Source organism: Ictidomys tridecemlineatus, chromosome Y, assembly GCF_052094955.1.
Source record: "Ictidomys tridecemlineatus isolate mIctTri1 chromosome Y, mIctTri1.hap1, whole genome shotgun sequence".
In the NCBI taxonomy this organism is placed as follows: domain Eukaryota; kingdom Metazoa; phylum Chordata; class Mammalia; order Rodentia; family Sciuridae; genus Ictidomys; species Ictidomys tridecemlineatus.
In genome coordinates, this window is record NC_135494.1 from 24598100 (window position 1) to 24615239 (window position 17140).

Sequence of the window (17140 nt, forward strand, 5' to 3'; positions counted from 1 at the left end):
ATATTCATACATGCACCTGGAATAATTTGGCCAATTCCATTCCCCAGTTCTTCTTCCTTTCTCTCCTCTCCTCCCACTCTCTTGGTCCTCTGCTTCTACTCTACTGATCTCCCTTATATTTTCATGAGATCCCATTTTTAATTTTTTTGTTGTTGTTGTTGTACATGGACAAAATGGCTTTACTTTATTTTTATGTGGAGCTGAGAATCAAACCCAGTGCCTCACACATGCTAGGCAAGCAGCTCTACCAATGAGTTACAACTCTAGCCCCATGAGATCCCATTTTTTTATTGTTTCCTCTTCAGCTTCTGCATATGAGAGAAGACATTTGACCCTTCACTTTCTAAGTCTGGCTTATTTCGTTTAGCATGATGTTCTCCAGTTTCATTCATTTATCAGCAAGTGACATTTTTTCATTCTTTCTGATCCAGTAGAACTGCATTGTGTGTGTGTGTGTGTGTATCACATTCTCTTTATCCATTCATCATTTATGGACACCTAGATTGGTTCCATAACTTGGCTATTATGGATTATGCTGCTATAAATATTGGTATGCATGTATCAGTATAGTAATTCTAATTTTAATTCTTTTGGACAAATACCAAGAAATGTGATAGCTGGGTCATTTGTTGTGTTGGTTTCATTCCTAACTTTTCAAGAAATCTCTCTATTGCTTTCCAAAGTGGTCATACCAACAAAACAATATATAAGTGTACCTTTTTCCCCACATACTTGCCAGCAATAAATTAGAATTTATTTATTTATTTATTTTTGGTACTGGGTATCTGCTCCCGCCTAAAAGAAATTTCTATCTAATGGCTGATAAATATTTCTATCTCTGAATGACAATGTCAGGTGGTAAGTACTGACTTTAGAATGAATCCCTAAGAGTGGCTTAGTGGTGCACACCTGTAATCCCAGTGACTTGGGAGGAGGATCACAAGTTTAATGCCAACCTCAGCAAAAGTGAGGTGCTAATTAAGTTAAGCTGTGTATAATTGCTGTGTCTGGATGATGCTGGATTGAAACAGGCTGTGTATTCAGTTGTAAATAGACCCCTGCTGTCCCGCAATAGAGCGGCTCCTGCTGCCTCGGGTGCCCCTCTGGTTGAGCTCTTGGGGGAATTCCTGGAGAGTTCCAGTTGGTTGGTGAAGTTCCTGTAGAGGGAGTTCTGGTGGGTGTGTGGTGTCGCTGGAAGGGCCAAGTGGGTGGCATGTGTGTGAGTTCGGAAATAAAGTTTGTTCCTGCTTGAGTGGCTCGTGATTTGTGCCCAGCCAGACTGTGGCAACCTTTCAAAGTGTATAACTGAGTTGCACAAAGCTTTGCAACCATCACCATAAATTCCAGAATACATCCATCACCCCCAAAATAATTTGTTTTACTCAGAGTCCAAAGATCATTGCATTATCATAGCCTTTTAAATATTCAAATTTATCAAATACTCACTTGGACTTTGCATAGTTCTGTGCTATTAACCATCTCAAGATTTGATATTCTGTATTCTGTATTCTTTTTTTTTCTTTCCTTCCTTCAAATATCTTCCAGATTCTTCAGGGCAAATGGTAAACACTTAAGAATGGGTCCTAGGTACTCTAAACAGACTCAGGAAATGCTTTGTTCTTTTGATGTATGGCACATCATCTCAAAGGAAATGAGACTGGTAATTTTTACAGAGCATATGTAAAACCTTCAGCTAAAAGCTTTAAAAAGTTGTTTATTTTGGAACCTTTTATAAAAGGGGGGATTTTTTTTTCAATTTCAAGGTTAAATAAAATCTACAACTATACAACAGGTTCCTAACAGGTTTAAAAAGAACCTAAATATTTTCATATAAACAGTTCATATAGAATTTTTAAAGTCACTCACCAAAGCAGGAAACAAATTTTCCAGTCTGTGGTTTTTAAAACATCTATTCCTTAGTCTCTTGCTTTGCTTCTATTTTAATTTGTTGGAACTAATTTTACCTAAAATGAGCAAAAATGCCTATTTTCTATTTTATGCCAACATTATCTGGTCTCCAAGAGGAAAACTCTATTTTAGTCATGTTTGTATTTTTTAAATAGCATCCTCTAATATTGACTTTATTTATTTATACTTATGTGGTGCTGAGGATCAAACCCACTGCCTCACCTCACCAGGTGAGCGCTCTACCACTGAGCCTGCATCTTCTAAACTTAAGAGTCATTATATATACTTTGAATCTTCTGTTCACGATTACTTATTCTTTAGTAAAAATAGGTTTGAGTATTCATAAGCAAAAGTACTCATGTAAATTGATCTTCAGAATACACAGTTCAAATAATTTGAAATGGTTATAGGTTTGTTCACTACAAAGAAATTAAAAATAGTCATAAAACTAGAAGATAGTCTTTTTTTAAGTGACTACTTCTTTTAGTTAAAACCAAAAAAATTTTAACCGAACTAGGTATTTGCTGTAAAAACTTAATTTTATTAATCTCTAATGAAAATCTCCAAAATAAAACTATTTTAACATAAAATTTGGTATAATTATATTTTCCCTAGGAAAAGGCCCTAATAAAGTCTTTGAAAATCTATGACTCTTTGTACTCCCTGGATTTTAATATGTTCTATTCACCCCCATTTTCTCCAAGTTAATAATCATAGGATTGCTTTTAATATAGACCAAAATATACAAAATTTATTGTAAGACACTATATTTTTTAATTTTTTATTTATTTTTATTTTTTAGGTGTAGATGGACACAACACAATGGCTTTATTTTTATGTGGTGCTGGGGATGGAATATAGGTCTTGCCCATGCTAGGCAAGTGCTCTACTGCTGAACTCAATCCAAGCCCATACATTTTTTTTTAAATAAATGAATGAATAAGCTGATTTTTAAAAATATTTTAAAATCTTACCTTCTGTTGGGCTATTATTAACTATTATAGTAGCTCTTACCACAGAGTTATGGTTATCATGCAAGGCTTCACTATACTTACCTAGACTTGGTAGATTAAAATGCAAATCTTAGATAGCACAGATATTTTGCATTTGGTAAGGTAATCATTTATGCTGTATACATAGTCATTTCCTAGATATTTGGTTCTTTGTTTCAAGACCATGGTTTTAGGGGGTGTCAATGAAAGGTTGAGTGGATAGCTGCAAAATAATCATCTCCGGAAAGCTTGACTTTTTCCCCATTTTTTTATTGGTGCATTACAGTTGCACATAATGATGAGACTTTTTACATATTTCTACACACACACAATATAAAAGTAAAATTTGGCCACAAAAAAACTAGATTTAATACTTTTCTTCTGAATTGAATTTATTCTTTTTAAGCTAGTCTTATAAAGTTTACCCTTTTAAGTTAGTCTTATAAAGTTTACCCTAATCCTTTCTTAGGAATATAATAATATAAAGAAATAATTTTTCAGGCTGGGGTTGTGGCTCTGTGGTAGAGCACTTGCCTAGCACGTGTGAGGCCCTGGGTTCGATACTCAGCACCACATAAACATAAATAAAATAAAGGTATTGCATCCAACTACAACTAAAAAATAAATATTAAGAGACTTTTCTATGAGTTTATAGAATCTCACATTTCTTAGGTATGTATTTCTAATTAAAAATACAATTTACCCATTTTATTTTTTTAATATTTATTTTTTAGTTGTAGTTGGACACAACACCTTTATTTCACTTGTTTATTTTTGTATGTGGTGCTGAGGATCAAACCCAAGGTCTTGCACATGGGAGGTGAGCACTTTACCGCTGAGTCACAAACCCAGCCCCAAATTTACCCATTTTATTATTCCAGAATTTGGAGAAGTAAATGCTGCTTTATGTGGTCATTGGTGTAACACTTAAGAATAATTCTGGGGGCTGGGGATGAAGCTCAGCATGTACCGGGTCCTGGGATTGATCCCTAGCATTTTAAGAAAAAAAATTATTTTCTGTAATCATAATAACTTTCAGTAGAACAGGTTTTGGAGCATCTCCTTTTATTGGGTTAAACTCCTCTAAGTCTAAAGGCTCATTAATCTGTGAATGAGAACAGAACTAGCAACCAGGGTTATTATGAGGATTTAGGAAATTATACACATAAAGGCACAGCAGACAGTAAGGGCCATTAGTAGCCATTGCTTTTCTTGTAGTTGCTGCTGGTATTTTATCAATTCTATTATTTGCAATGCTTATATGGTTAACTCACTCACATGACCAAAAACACATATCATCACAATATGGGTCTCATATTAAATATTTCTTGCATATGTGATTACTTCAGAAAGGAGGAAAATTAAGTGGTAATTTCAAGTAATCAAAAGCCCTATTCAGCTGAAGGCATCGTGGTACATACTTGGAAACTCAGTTACTTGGGAGGCTGAAGCAGGAGGATTCTAAATTCAAGGCCATGTGAGCAACTTAGTAAGACCCTGTCTCAAAATTTAAAAGACAGAAAGGGAAGCTGGGGATTTAGCTCAGTGTTAGAGCACCCCTGGGTTCAATCCCCAGTACCACAAAAAAAAAAAAGAAAGAAAGAAAGGAAGAAAGAAAGAAAAACACAAAGCCCCATTTATATACAAATCAAAGGAGAGTGAATACATTAGGTAAAGTATTTAATGCAGTGTGATTTACATCAAATATTAAGATCTGGTGAATCAGATTTTAAAATTTGGTCAGACACATAGATGAAAAATAATGTATAAGGTCAAAAAGTACAAAAAGCAGGTTTAGCTTACGAGATTAAAACGTTTTAAAAGCATGGATTTATTCTAAACACATTTTTAAAAACCCATAGTGTCACTTTAAGAAGCCTATTATAAAAAGTTACTTAATAGCAAGTACCCGTTTATGGTTCATGATATGAAGTAACGTTTTTAAAATTTCTTTTTGCAGTGCCCAGGTCTAACCCAGGGGAGTTCTCCCCCTGGGCTACATTCCCAGACTATTTGTTTGTTTATAAACAGAATCTCACTAAGTGGCCTGGCCTAGCCTCAAATTTGTAATCCCCTTGCCTCAATAGCTGGAATTGCAGGCCAATGCTACACACCCAGCAATACAAGTTAACTTTAAAGACCCTGATACATAATTTATTTTCTAAATCATCAATGCAGGCAAACATTCTAACTTTAACTTTTTGCCTTCAAGCAAAATTGTGTTCTACTTTTCATAACCCATTTGTAAAGATTTCCAGAAAGTAGCAATCTGGTAGCAATTTTAGTGGTGTTTAACTTAGTCTCAGAGACTCTGACGCATTTTGACTATACATCAACTTAATGGAGCAGAAAAGTACAGGCCAAACCCTTGGTAATGGCTATAAGGACTGGGAATATAGATCAGAGCACGAAATTACCAGTCTATAGGACAGATCAAATCAAATGATTTTCAACACATTTTAATTCCAATTTTAGGGTGGCTCCTGTCTAAATTTTGTTGAGGATTCTGAAGACGAAGTTAGTGTTCTATGAGAAAAGTGTTGCTATGTATTGATTTTAAAGCCATGGCTGACATGGGTAGACAGAAAGAGGGACTGACTTGTCAACTGTCTAAGTTTGGTATATTACATGTGGTACAAGGCACATGAGTCTCGGCATCAGGGGCCTGCAATCTCTTATCTTCACTCTGGCTATACATCTGATTCATCCTTCTCTCTCTGTGAAAACTAGTTCCCCCATCACGTGCACCCAACCCTACTCTGTTAATGTGGCAGGAAATGTTGCCCTTTCAGCTCCTGAGTTGACTGTCAGCGGTACAATCAGTAGGAGAGACTAAGTTATGGTTCTTATTTGCAAAGAACAGAAAGAGCCCCTTAATTTAAACAGAAAAGACATTTATTGGAGGAAGTTGTTTGGGATCATCAGCTCTGGACACTTCTTGCCTCCTGCAACTGAACTCTCTATCCCTCAACCCTCACTTTCTGCCATGGAACTCTCAACTCTACCATGGCCACCATGAATAATCTGAGTCACCTCTGTGTCACTCCCTCAAAATTCAAACTCCAGGTTGAAGCCTGGGATTAGTAGTAAGGTACTAAGACCCCAGGTCTATACTCTCCCTATTTATAGAGGACAAATTCTCAGAAAAGAAAGTTAATCAGATAATCTCAAAAGACTTCTACTCCTTGCTGTATTTTGCTTGACAGAGATCATGTAACAGGACCATCTAGCTTAGAAACTGCAGTCAGAAAGTAGAGTGAGGAACCAATTCAGAGTATGAAAGTTTGAAGCTGTAGGTAAGCCTAGAAATAGTCAGTGGATACCCGGAAGCACAGTTAAAATTAGGGGATTTAACATGACTGAGGCCACAGAGCAAGAGAACCAGAAAGAACTGAAGCAAAGAATAAACCAAGATATGATCTCAAAGTAAATGCCAAGAGCAAAGTCTAGACTACTAGAAAACAGTCATGGAGCTGAGAAGCATGGCAGGCACAGGATGAAATTCCTTGACTGTGACCCAGGTAGCAGCCACAAAGTTAAAAGCTAGAAAAACAACAAAAGAAGCAAGATGATGGGGTACATTTGATGATATTCATTTAAGATTGCTGGCTGTGACATTTATTAATTGTAAAAATGTTTATCAACATCAGTTCATTGTCAGACATGTATATGTGTGTGTGTGAATATATATATATATATATATATATATATATATATTTCCATTGATGATTCTCTTAGATAGCTTTTGCCCAGTTGAGGGAAAGTTAAAACTATGATCCATGAGCCACAGTCCTTGAGGGAAAAAAGATACCAAGTGTTGAGAAATGGGTGGGTTACCGTATTGTTTCACTAAGCTTGGCACCATGAGTCTAACACTCAAGGAAAAATACCTTACTTTTGCCTGATCCTCCAAATCTTTGCTTAGAGGGGTCCTCATATTCCTCCTAATTGGGCTTATGAACAATCTTGGCAAGGCCATGGTGCTACAGATAACTTCAGGCACCAAGTAGACTTGAGGAGCTCTAGTCTTTGAATGGTAGAAGGGGTGGTAGTGGGGATGGGTGTTTGAGAGCAGAGGCATGCATATTGCATGCACCTTGTGCAGGGCCACAGGCTTTCTTTCCACTGTTACTAGGAAAAGAAAATCATCATCATGGCCTCAGTGATGGAAGCAGCAGCAGATCACTCACTGATAGAAAGAAGTTTATCTTAAAAAACAATTTTTTTTTTCCTGGCAGAATCACAGGTTCCAGGGTGAATATGGGCATCAGTTCAACTTCTAATCTTTTAAACTTCCAGCCAAATTATTTTAAACATTAATAAACTTAAATACAACATTTTACTTTTCTAGGAAGCTAACATATCTCATAAATTATTTGTTTAAAGCTTTCCCCTGGTTTTCTTACCAGTCAAACTTTTCCCCAGGCATTTCTAGACAGGTCCCTTCTCATTCCTTCACACACATACAATACCAGACCTCTATGTCATGCAGGAGAGCAACACATAGGGTCAAGCATCTTCACTTGTCCATTTCATAAGTAAAATAAAAAGATTTTCATTAAAAGTAACATCTAGCATATAAAATTCAAATAAGACTTTACCGATTCTGTCCCATTAAAAAATAAATGTTTTATATATTCCTGGAAATAAGTGAGCCATTGAATGTAGGATACTAAACTTTCCAGGTTTTTTACAGACTAAAACTTGGCACTGGACAATGATTATTTGAAAAAGGAAAACAGGAATTGAAGTAATAAACAAAAACAAAACAAAACCAAAAAGATGAGGGTGAGGTGAAGCAAATTCAAGTCAATTTAAACTATAACTTGTAGGTGAGATTTTGACACCACCTTTAAATCTCCATACAGAACAAATTCAAAGCTGGATAAACTAGTATTGTAAACTTGATTTTTTGAGACTGAGAGTTTAGGAAAACAAAAATATTTCTACTCTGGCTATAAGTTCAGAAAGACAACAACTCAAGGACTTTATTTTCTTGTTTTAAAAATATGTCTACTCAAAAATTTTAATGTCTAAAACATCAACGGCAAATATAGTTTTAGTAATTAAATGAAGCACCTTGTCATATTACATGTGCCTTTTTGTTAATGTGGATGCCTACGCTTACTTTTGGTTCATTTAGTGAGCTGAAGAATTTTATTTTATTTTTTTACCTCCTTAAGTTCCTAGAATACCGGAATACTGACCCAGATGATTGTGCTATTTCATGTTTATCGAAGATGATTCTGAATTTCACTAAAACCACAAAGGAAACCAAAAGTCTCACATTAATAGTCCCACCAAACAGGAAACAAAAAGCGGAAATTAAGAGCTTGACAAGACAGAAGTGACTTCAGCAAAACAGCCTCAAAGTTTAACCCATCTCCACCTTGACTTAACCCTGGTTCTTTACCCTGGTTCCTTCCGGACCCTTCCCATTCTGTAAGGCAAATAGGAAAGGTGCATGGGTTCAGATAAACACAATTCTAGTTGTGGCTGCTCTGCTTTTGAGGACCCAGCCTCAGTTTCCACAGCTGTCGAGTAAGGTCATAATACCTGTCCCTCACTGGGACATTGCCAGGATCACATAAGAATACGCTGTCCCAAGATAAGCGAAAGCCACCAACTTGGGATGGTTGCCAACAGGACTCAGCCTGGTTCCCCTCCCGGCAAAGCTGGTTCGACCTACAGTCAACAGGAAGCTCCCGGGGCAGGGACAGGATCCCGGCCTCGGAAAGAGGCCAGACGCGAACGTTTTTGGACGGCGACCAGGGCGACGAGGAGAGTGTGAGCAAGCCTTCCTGGCTCGCACGGCTGGGCTGAGATTTTACTATCCACGACAAAGAGTGCGGAAGCATAGTACCGAGAAGCCAACAGCCAACCAAGAAAAACTCAACCCTGCTCTCCCCCACGATAACAAAGCCCCAAAGCCCTCGGCACGACGGCCCCAGAGCAGAGGGGCAGGAGAAAAGGCAGGGGGACGGAATCGGCGCGCCCCATTCAATCGTCGCCGCCGCAGCCAAACCCGCCAGCCGCGGGCCCGAGGGTGGGCAGCGGCGCTGCGGGCCTGCTCCGCGGGTGGAGAAGCGCCTCCTCCTCACGCCCCCTCAGCCTGCGCCGCCCCGGGAATCCGCCCCGGACCCCGCCGCCATGTTGGGTCAGGAGGAGTGACCCGGCCCCGCCGCCGACCCGGACCTCGGCTGAGCGGCTCTGGGCCCGCGGAGGGGCGGGGGGCGCCGGCGCCGGAAGGCGCGAGAGTCGGGCCCGCGCGGCGCGAGTTCCGGTAAGCGGGCGGTAGCGCGCAGGTAGCCGCAGCCCCCGCCCCGTGCCCGCCCCCACCGCGGAGCTGAGGCAACGTCCGCGGGGCCCTCTCCCTCCTCCACCTCCTCAGCGCTGGGCGCGAGGCGGTAGCGACGACGGCGGAGCCGGCCCGGGACTTGTTACTTGTGGAGGAGGGAATTCCCGGGCTCCCCACCCCTCGGCCCCACTCTCACCTCCTCCTCTCGCGGCCCCGCCCCCTCCTTAGTGTTCGCCACGCTCCTGAAGACCACGCTGCCCCCCTCTTCTTCCTCTTCTCACCTCTCAGCAAGGCCTCAGGACAAGTGCCCCAGAAAGCTTCGGCTTGGGCTTTGATGGTTGCCTTCACATCTCTGGTGGGAGGCAGGGGGAAAAAAGTCCCCCACTTTATTTTCCAGTAAACCTCTTGCTGTTCTCACAGGAGTCTCAGCTCCTTGGCAGGGAAGGTCCTGGGTTTCTTGGGTCTCACTGCACCTCTGCCCTGCCTTTGTCTCTGAGAGGATCCTGACTGCCCAAAAAGGGACAATGCCTGGCTATGCTTCTGACACCTCTGCTCACTCGGCAGGGGAGTCAGGGCAGGTGGAGTCACCAGAGGAGCTGGATTCAGCTTCCCTGGAGGAGCAAAAGGTGGCCAGAGAGGGGCAGACCCCCAAGTCCCTGCCCAGGATCCCCACCTGCTGGCTTTGGTGCTGTCCATACAGTGCCCACCAGGAGGCAGAGGGGCTCCAGGCTGTGAGTGGCTGAGCTGGGTAAGCAGGGCCATGCCTGTGAGAGGACTGCACCCAGCCCCAGTCACCTGCTTCTTGCTCAGGGAGCCTTCGCCCTCTCCACGGAGGTGATGTGAGCCCAAGGCCCCAATTGAGGTGGACAGGTGGGGCACACAAGGTAATGCAGGTGAGGTAGGCGTCTGCCTTCCAGCAATAACTCTGCAGGGACTGCTGCTTTCTTAGTGCCAGGAGAAGCCCACCCAAGTCAGCCTGTGTCAGCCAAGAGGCTGGGCCTGGGCCTGGGCCCCACGCAGGCCTGCAGTATTGTCAGGCAGGTGGATGCCCTTTTGCCCTTCCTCATGGTTGCACGCCCCCCCCCACCAGAGCACTCCCCACTGTGAAAAAGAGAAGTGAGATTTAACTGTTCATAAAGCACCTGACTTCCCTGAGTACCTCCAGGTCCTTCCACTAGCCCTGAAACATGGGGGGCTACTGTCCCTTCATTGGGGCCCAATGACCTGGGCTAGGGGAAAAAGGTCCAGGCTCCCTTCTCATGGAAAGCCCTGCTTTGCACAGACCCAAGCACACACACCAGGCAGTCACTTTGGGTCCTGGTGCAAGTTCGGATCAGTTCAAGTCCATGTGTCCCACGGCTGGTCAGAGCCCTGGGCCAGGACCGTTCAGCCAGGGTGGGGAATGAGGCATTGTCACCCCAGGGCCCCTCTTTCCTCTTCTCCCCAACCCTGGTGTACAATAAAGTGTCTGTTCTTACCAAAGCCATCTTGCTTTTCTTACCTGCTCTTGGGATCAGGGAAAGGGAATGGGAGAAGCCAAGGATCCTGAGGGAAGTTTTGGGGTGAAAGCTTAGAGTGCAATATGTGGACAGGATTCCTGAGGGTGCGTGCTGGCTGGCAAAGGAGCTTGGGAAGCCACATGGATTTATTTTCCTAGGAATTGCTCTAAGGTATTATCAGTGCACACACCTGTGGCTACTCCAGACACCTAACTCCTGTGAGCTTTGCAGCCGTTCTCTGAGGGAGATGCTTTTGATCTAGATGTTTCCAGGTGAGGAAAATGAGACTCCATCTGATGTGAGGATAGTGTTTGGTGGCCTTTTCCAGGGCCTTGCACATTCCTGTCCTGACTGCCAGGGAAAGCCATACCTGTCAGCTCATCAAGGGTGGGGTACATGAAGGCCTTCTGGGGGGTGGGGGTTAGGGACTAGGAAGCCGTCAGTGTCCAGAGGTCCCAGAGCAAGGGCTGGAAAGGCAGGGGACTCGGGGTACTGGAGAGGCGGGTTGGCCGTGAATGAGCTGAGTTCTGAGTTCCAAACCATCCTTGATTCAGGCTGACTATGTCTTTTGGAAACTCCTGTGGAAGGTGAAGATGAACTACAGGATGTGACGTCACCTATTGTCTCAAATTTCTATCCCAAGTACTTATTTATTAAGCATCCGCTGAAATGCTCAGCACCAGGAACAGAATGAGCAGGTGGCAGGGGAAACTCTTCTCCCTGCCTCCTTCAAGATGCACAGATATTTGAAGAGCCAAGATGTCTGGCTTCGGATAGGGCCTCACCCCTGCCCTGCCCCACTGGTCCAGAAGGATGCTGCTGTGTGACTTTAGACACACTCAGCCAAGGTCCCTAAAGGAGACTTCCATTTTCTTCCCCTGCCATAGACAGGAAAGCTGTACCAGGAATAACCACTAGGTGGCGGAAGAACCTTCTTTCCAGATCCCAGCCTGTGTCTGGCTCCTCCTCACCACTTACTCCTTTGTGGGTTAGTTTATTTATTGAACAAACACTTATTAAGCACTCACCATGGGCAGCCTCCCTGTCAGCCATAGATACATAAAGATACGTAAATCAGCCCCCACTGTCCTGAGACTTGCCAAGGGAAGAATCCACCCTGTGACTCCAAATCTCCCCACTTGTCTCTCAAACAGGAGAATGTCCCAGTGCTAGAAAAGTTATTACTTGTATAGTCATACATACTTTTGGCTGAAAGTAACGCTTTGCTCTGGGGTTCTAGGGTCAGACTCCTCAAGTTCAAGTTCAAAGGCTGGTTTGATCTCACATTTCCTGGGAGACCTTGAGGAAGTTATTTAATTCGTCTGATCTTAAATTTCCTAGTATGTAACGTTGAAATAATGAATATATTGAATGAGATAATCCAACACATTATTGCATATTGTGTTCCAAGTTAGCCAAACAATTAAAACAATGATTTTATTACATCTCACAATTTTATGGGTAAGCAATTCTGGCAGAGCTTGTCTGAGCAACTCTTCTAGTAGCAACTGAGGTCATTCAGTGGTATTCAGCTTGCAGAAGAGCTGGTCTGGAGAGTCCAAGGCAGCCTCCCTTACATTCATTCAAATGTCTAGCCCCCTCAGAGGAAAAGACTGGGAGCCTGGGTTCAGCAGGGAACATCAATCAGAATGAACAGAGTGAACTGGTTCCTCCAGCGGAGTTAAACTCTGGTGATCAGACTTCTTATCTCAACTCCAAGTGCCCAGAGAGAACATTTCCAGAGGCAGGAACTGCATTCCTATCATTCCAGCTGCTTAGGAGGCTGAGGCAGGAGGATTACTGGAGTCCAGTAGTTCAAATCCAGCCTGGGCAATATAGTGAGATCATTTCTAAAAAACAAAATCTCCAAGAGGCAGAAAATGAAAACTGCCAATTTCTTAAGGTCTGGTCTGGAAAATGGCACACTGTCACCTCCACCGTATTCTATGGATCATAACATCTGCCCGGAATTAAGGGGAGGGCACACAGAATTAAGGGGGGGGGGCGTTGGCTGCCCATGTAATGAAGCTGTTCTAGGGTGTTAGGGATCTTCCTCTTTGGTCATTGGCATCTGCGTGGAAGCCTTCTCCTTGGACCCACAGAACTGGAACATACAAGAGGTCTGTTCTGATGTGGAAGTCAGTGGGTAAATGTGGGTCCTGGGTGGAGGAAGCAGGTGATAAGGACATGCAGGAGAACATGAGAGACTTCTTCTGCCTCATTTTTGCCCTGGGGTTAGATGACACAGGTAGTTTGAACCATGAGTCTCTCGCCAACTGTGGACAAGCCACTAACCCTCCGAACCTGCAATTTTCTAATCTGTAAAAGGAGGTTGACAATAAAATCTCTTCTTGGAGGGGATGCTGTGAGGAATAAACACACTCCTTCTTGTAGTACCTGCTGGAACACCGTATAGAATTCTTCCAAATGGTAATACAAGAGCTGCTCGTTAAACATTACCCTCCTCTCTTGCAACCCCTGGGTAGGTTCATGGGGCCTGCTTCACCCTGGGAGCTCCATCAGCCGTGCAATGAGCCAGGCTCCTAGAACAGTTTGAAGACATTTCAGTCTGAACCCGAGAAACCAAGGAAGGAGGAGTGAGAGGATCCCCTTTCCAAAGAAAGGGGTACTCAGAGTGTGGGGGGGCAGTCTTCCTGATCCTGAACACTATCCTATTCCCCCCAAGAGCCATAACCACACACCCACAGGCTCATCCAGCTCCAAGTATAAGGGACTCGGGCCAAGGTTGAAGTATTTCACAGATTTCAGTAATGCAATGGTTTGTTTTTTGAAGAAAAGTCCCCAAGAGTAGAGTCAAAAATCCCTAATTAATCTCCTTTTGCCCTGTGAGAGCTCTTTGTTTGTTTTTACTTGAACAAATTCTATTTTTTGTTTTAGAATTTTTTTTAAAAAAATTTAAAAGTGGAGTCTATCTCTCTTGAATTTGAATAAGCAAATGCCTCTTCTAACCAACAGAATATGGTGGAAGTGAAGCTCTATGACTTCCAAGGGTAGATTAGCAAAAGCCACGCCACTTGTATGCAGTGTTCTAGGGATACTGGTTCTGAGGGAGAACAGCTGCCACGTCAGACCCCGAGACTGCACATAGAGGCTGTGTGTTTACAGGTGCTTAAGTTGGCCTCTTCAGCCGAACACTCAGTAGACGACAGCCAGCGTCAACTTCCAGGCACATGAACATGCCTGGTGAATGTTTAGACCAGCTGGGCTTTAAAAGTTTGGGGTCCTAGTTTACATGTGACTGCAGCTGCATGGAAGATTCTAAACAAGAACCGTCTTATGGAGCCCTTTCTAACTTCCCAACCTATAAAATCATGAGCCAAAGAAAATGGCTCTCAAATTTACACCACTAAATTCTGGGGGTAATTTGTTTTATAGCAGTAGTAACCAGAATGTGAAATTGAGTGATCATTTGGTCAACCTTCTCATATAACAACTTATTCCTATGAGTAAGCAAATGAAAACTAGGGACAAGGTCTGGGTTTCTTTTTACTTATTTATTTATTTTTATGCGGTGCTGAGGATCGAACCCAGGGTCTCACACATGTGAGGAAAGCTCTCTACAGCTGAGCCACAACCCCAGCCCCAAGGCCTGGGTTTCTTGGCTCCCAGTCCAGTGTACCACACTGCCAGGTACTGACAGGAAGGGTGCCAGTCCTCTCTCACCCTGTCCTCCCTCTGTTAATTCCATGTGCAGGTATGAATCTAGTAGTCTGAGTGCCTAGGATTGTGTTAAACACATGGGAAATACACAAAGAAGGATCAGGCCGGGCAGGGGTCTTAGTCTCATGGAGGCAGTCACATCTGACTTGAAGTACCCCTCCCGTGGCATAGCCACCAGTGCCAGACACACTGGCTTAGTGCCAGACACACTGGAGGGAAACCTGGGAGAAGGGGAGAATGTCTGTCATTCAACAAACCAGCAAACCATCATGAGGATTACTCTGTGCCAGGCAGAGTGTCAGCAGTGCAGCAGAAAGACGGAGTGAGGGTCTGTCCCCAGGCTTCCAGGGTCAGAGCTGGGTGGATTCCAGTCTCTCCCTTCCTGCCCAGGGCTGACCCATAAAGGAAGGATTCCTGGGTTTCATGAGCAGCCAAGAGGATCCTGAGTTTGGTTTGCATCTCCAGGCAGCTGCTTCCCATTTCCCCAGGACACTGCTGGAGGGGACCGGGCCCACTAGGACTAATGAACTACTCTAATGGAATGAACCAGTTTTACTGGAATTTAGTCTGGGTGGGAGGACTCTGTACTTTTCTAGATGGAGAAATGCTGAGTGCCAAGAAGTCTTGCCAGCTGGGACCTAAGTTAATGTGTGTGTGTGTGTGTGTGTGTGTATGTCTATGTGTGTGTCTGTATGTGTGTTGGGTGGTGGAGGTGATTTCTGGGCCTAGGCTGGTCTCCAGCCCAGCAGCCTTGAGCAAAGAGGCCCCTTGGCACCTGGGTCCACTCTGCTGGCCCTGGTCCTGTGACTTCCACAAACTCTGTTCTACATGCAGAGGCCACATGGGTCCCCACATTTTTCTCTGGCCTTGGCCCAGCTGCAGCCATGGCTTTGCCTTTCAGGTTCACTGCAGCTGCTTGGGCATGTGCCTGTGAGCTGGTTCCCAGGTTCTTTCTAACCCTATAACTCTAAGGCCACGGTTTATGAGGCCTTAAGTCCTGGTCCAGCCTGAAACTGTGGTCTGAATCCTTCTGGCCTCTTCCCTTTAGGAGCTGGGCCATCAGAGGATGTGTTTGGAGTTACCCAGAGCCCCTAATACAACTTCAATCCGATTTTCACAGTAACCAAACTGTACCTTCAGTCCTTGGCCACAGCCATCTTAGCTGACCTTCACAAGGCCTGGATGACTCTGGGCAGCCCTTTAAGGTCAGGTTCTCCTCGGAGCCCTTATGGGAAAGCTTTCATTTGATTTGGAACCTGGGGATCTCTGCAGGATGCCTGGAGGTGGGGTGGGAGGACCACAGGCTCCCAGCCTTCTCCTGCCTACCTTTCCTTTCTCCCTCCATGAGAGGACAACGTCATGGCCTGGTGATGATGTTTGATAAAGAAATCCAATTAACCAGAAGAAGCGGGAACAGGGTATGCTGGGAAAGGGTGCTGGCTCCTGGGCCTGGACCTGAAGGAGGAGGGGTTGGTCCCTGGCAGGAGCTGCAATGCCAAAAGGGGGAGGTGTGAGTGCCAATGGCTACTACCTTACTCAGGAGGACGTGGGGGCTGCTCCTTGGCCTGGAATCCCTGAAAGCAAATGCGGCCAAAGAAGGAGGATAGAGAGGAGCTTAGATGGCTCCTGTCACCCCGAAAAGAGGCTGAGCCCACATACACCCCCCCCACCGTAGAGAAAGAGGAAGTGTAAATTGCTTTGATTTCATTCTCAGTTTCCTGCAGGGAGGGTCCAGCTTTAGTATTCAGAGAGCAAGGACCTTCTCTGCAGGGTTCTGGAAAGGTTTGACATCTTCCATCAGTGTCATTCTAGAATCAAACATTATCCTCTCTCCTTCTCTTTGGCAGTACTCCTAATCCTGGGGAGGGAAACCCACTGCAGCTGATACATTAGTGTGAACTGACTTCCAGGCAGATACTGTTCCCTATAGCCAGGAGAAACAGGGTGCCCAGGATAGGAATGTGGTGAAAGGTGAGCAATTCAATTTTCCAACTGTGACTGCTTGTGTCTTGCCTAAGCCTCTCAGTTATCAAGATCTTGGAGGAACGGACAGAACAGAGTCCTGGATGATAGCCTTGTGTTGGGTTCTAGGATCAATAGGATGCCCAGGATTAGCTGCACTCCATACCACAATAGTCCCCTTTTCTACCCAACCATCACAGTCCCAGCAGAGGGTAAGGTCTAGGACCAGGCCACCAGAGCACCACCAGGGGGCAGCACCCTCCCACCCACAATAGGCTGGCATCCAGCAGGCAGGCAGGGGGGCTCTTTCCATCCTGGGGTTTGTGTTTTCAAAGAATAGTATGACCTCACACACACACAGAGCAGATGGGGACAAGCCCCGTGATGCCTACTGTAACATACAGACTCTCCTAGAAAAGCCCACAAGGGCCCAGAGAACAGATTAGTCCAGAGCTCTAGAATAAAACCTTCAGCAAGTGGTAAGGCCTTCTCTGGAAGCCTCTCGTCTGAGCTAGCTTCTCCAGGAGCTGACCAGGAGTCTTCCTCTTAGTGCACCTGTACCTGACTGCCTATTTTCCTTGGCTGCCTCTGGTTATCCTACCCCCGTACCAGCTTTCCCATCTCCTTCCCTTCCCTCCTGGCCTCCTTTCTCCCTGGCAGTGTTCTCCTTCCACCCTCTCCCCAGGTGCTCATCACCAGCCAACAGCACTGGGAAATGGAAGCTGACTGGGCAGAGGTTTCCTGGGGAGGCTGTTTAATTCAAGGATATATGTCCAGTGCCTGGAACAGCTTTTGGCAGG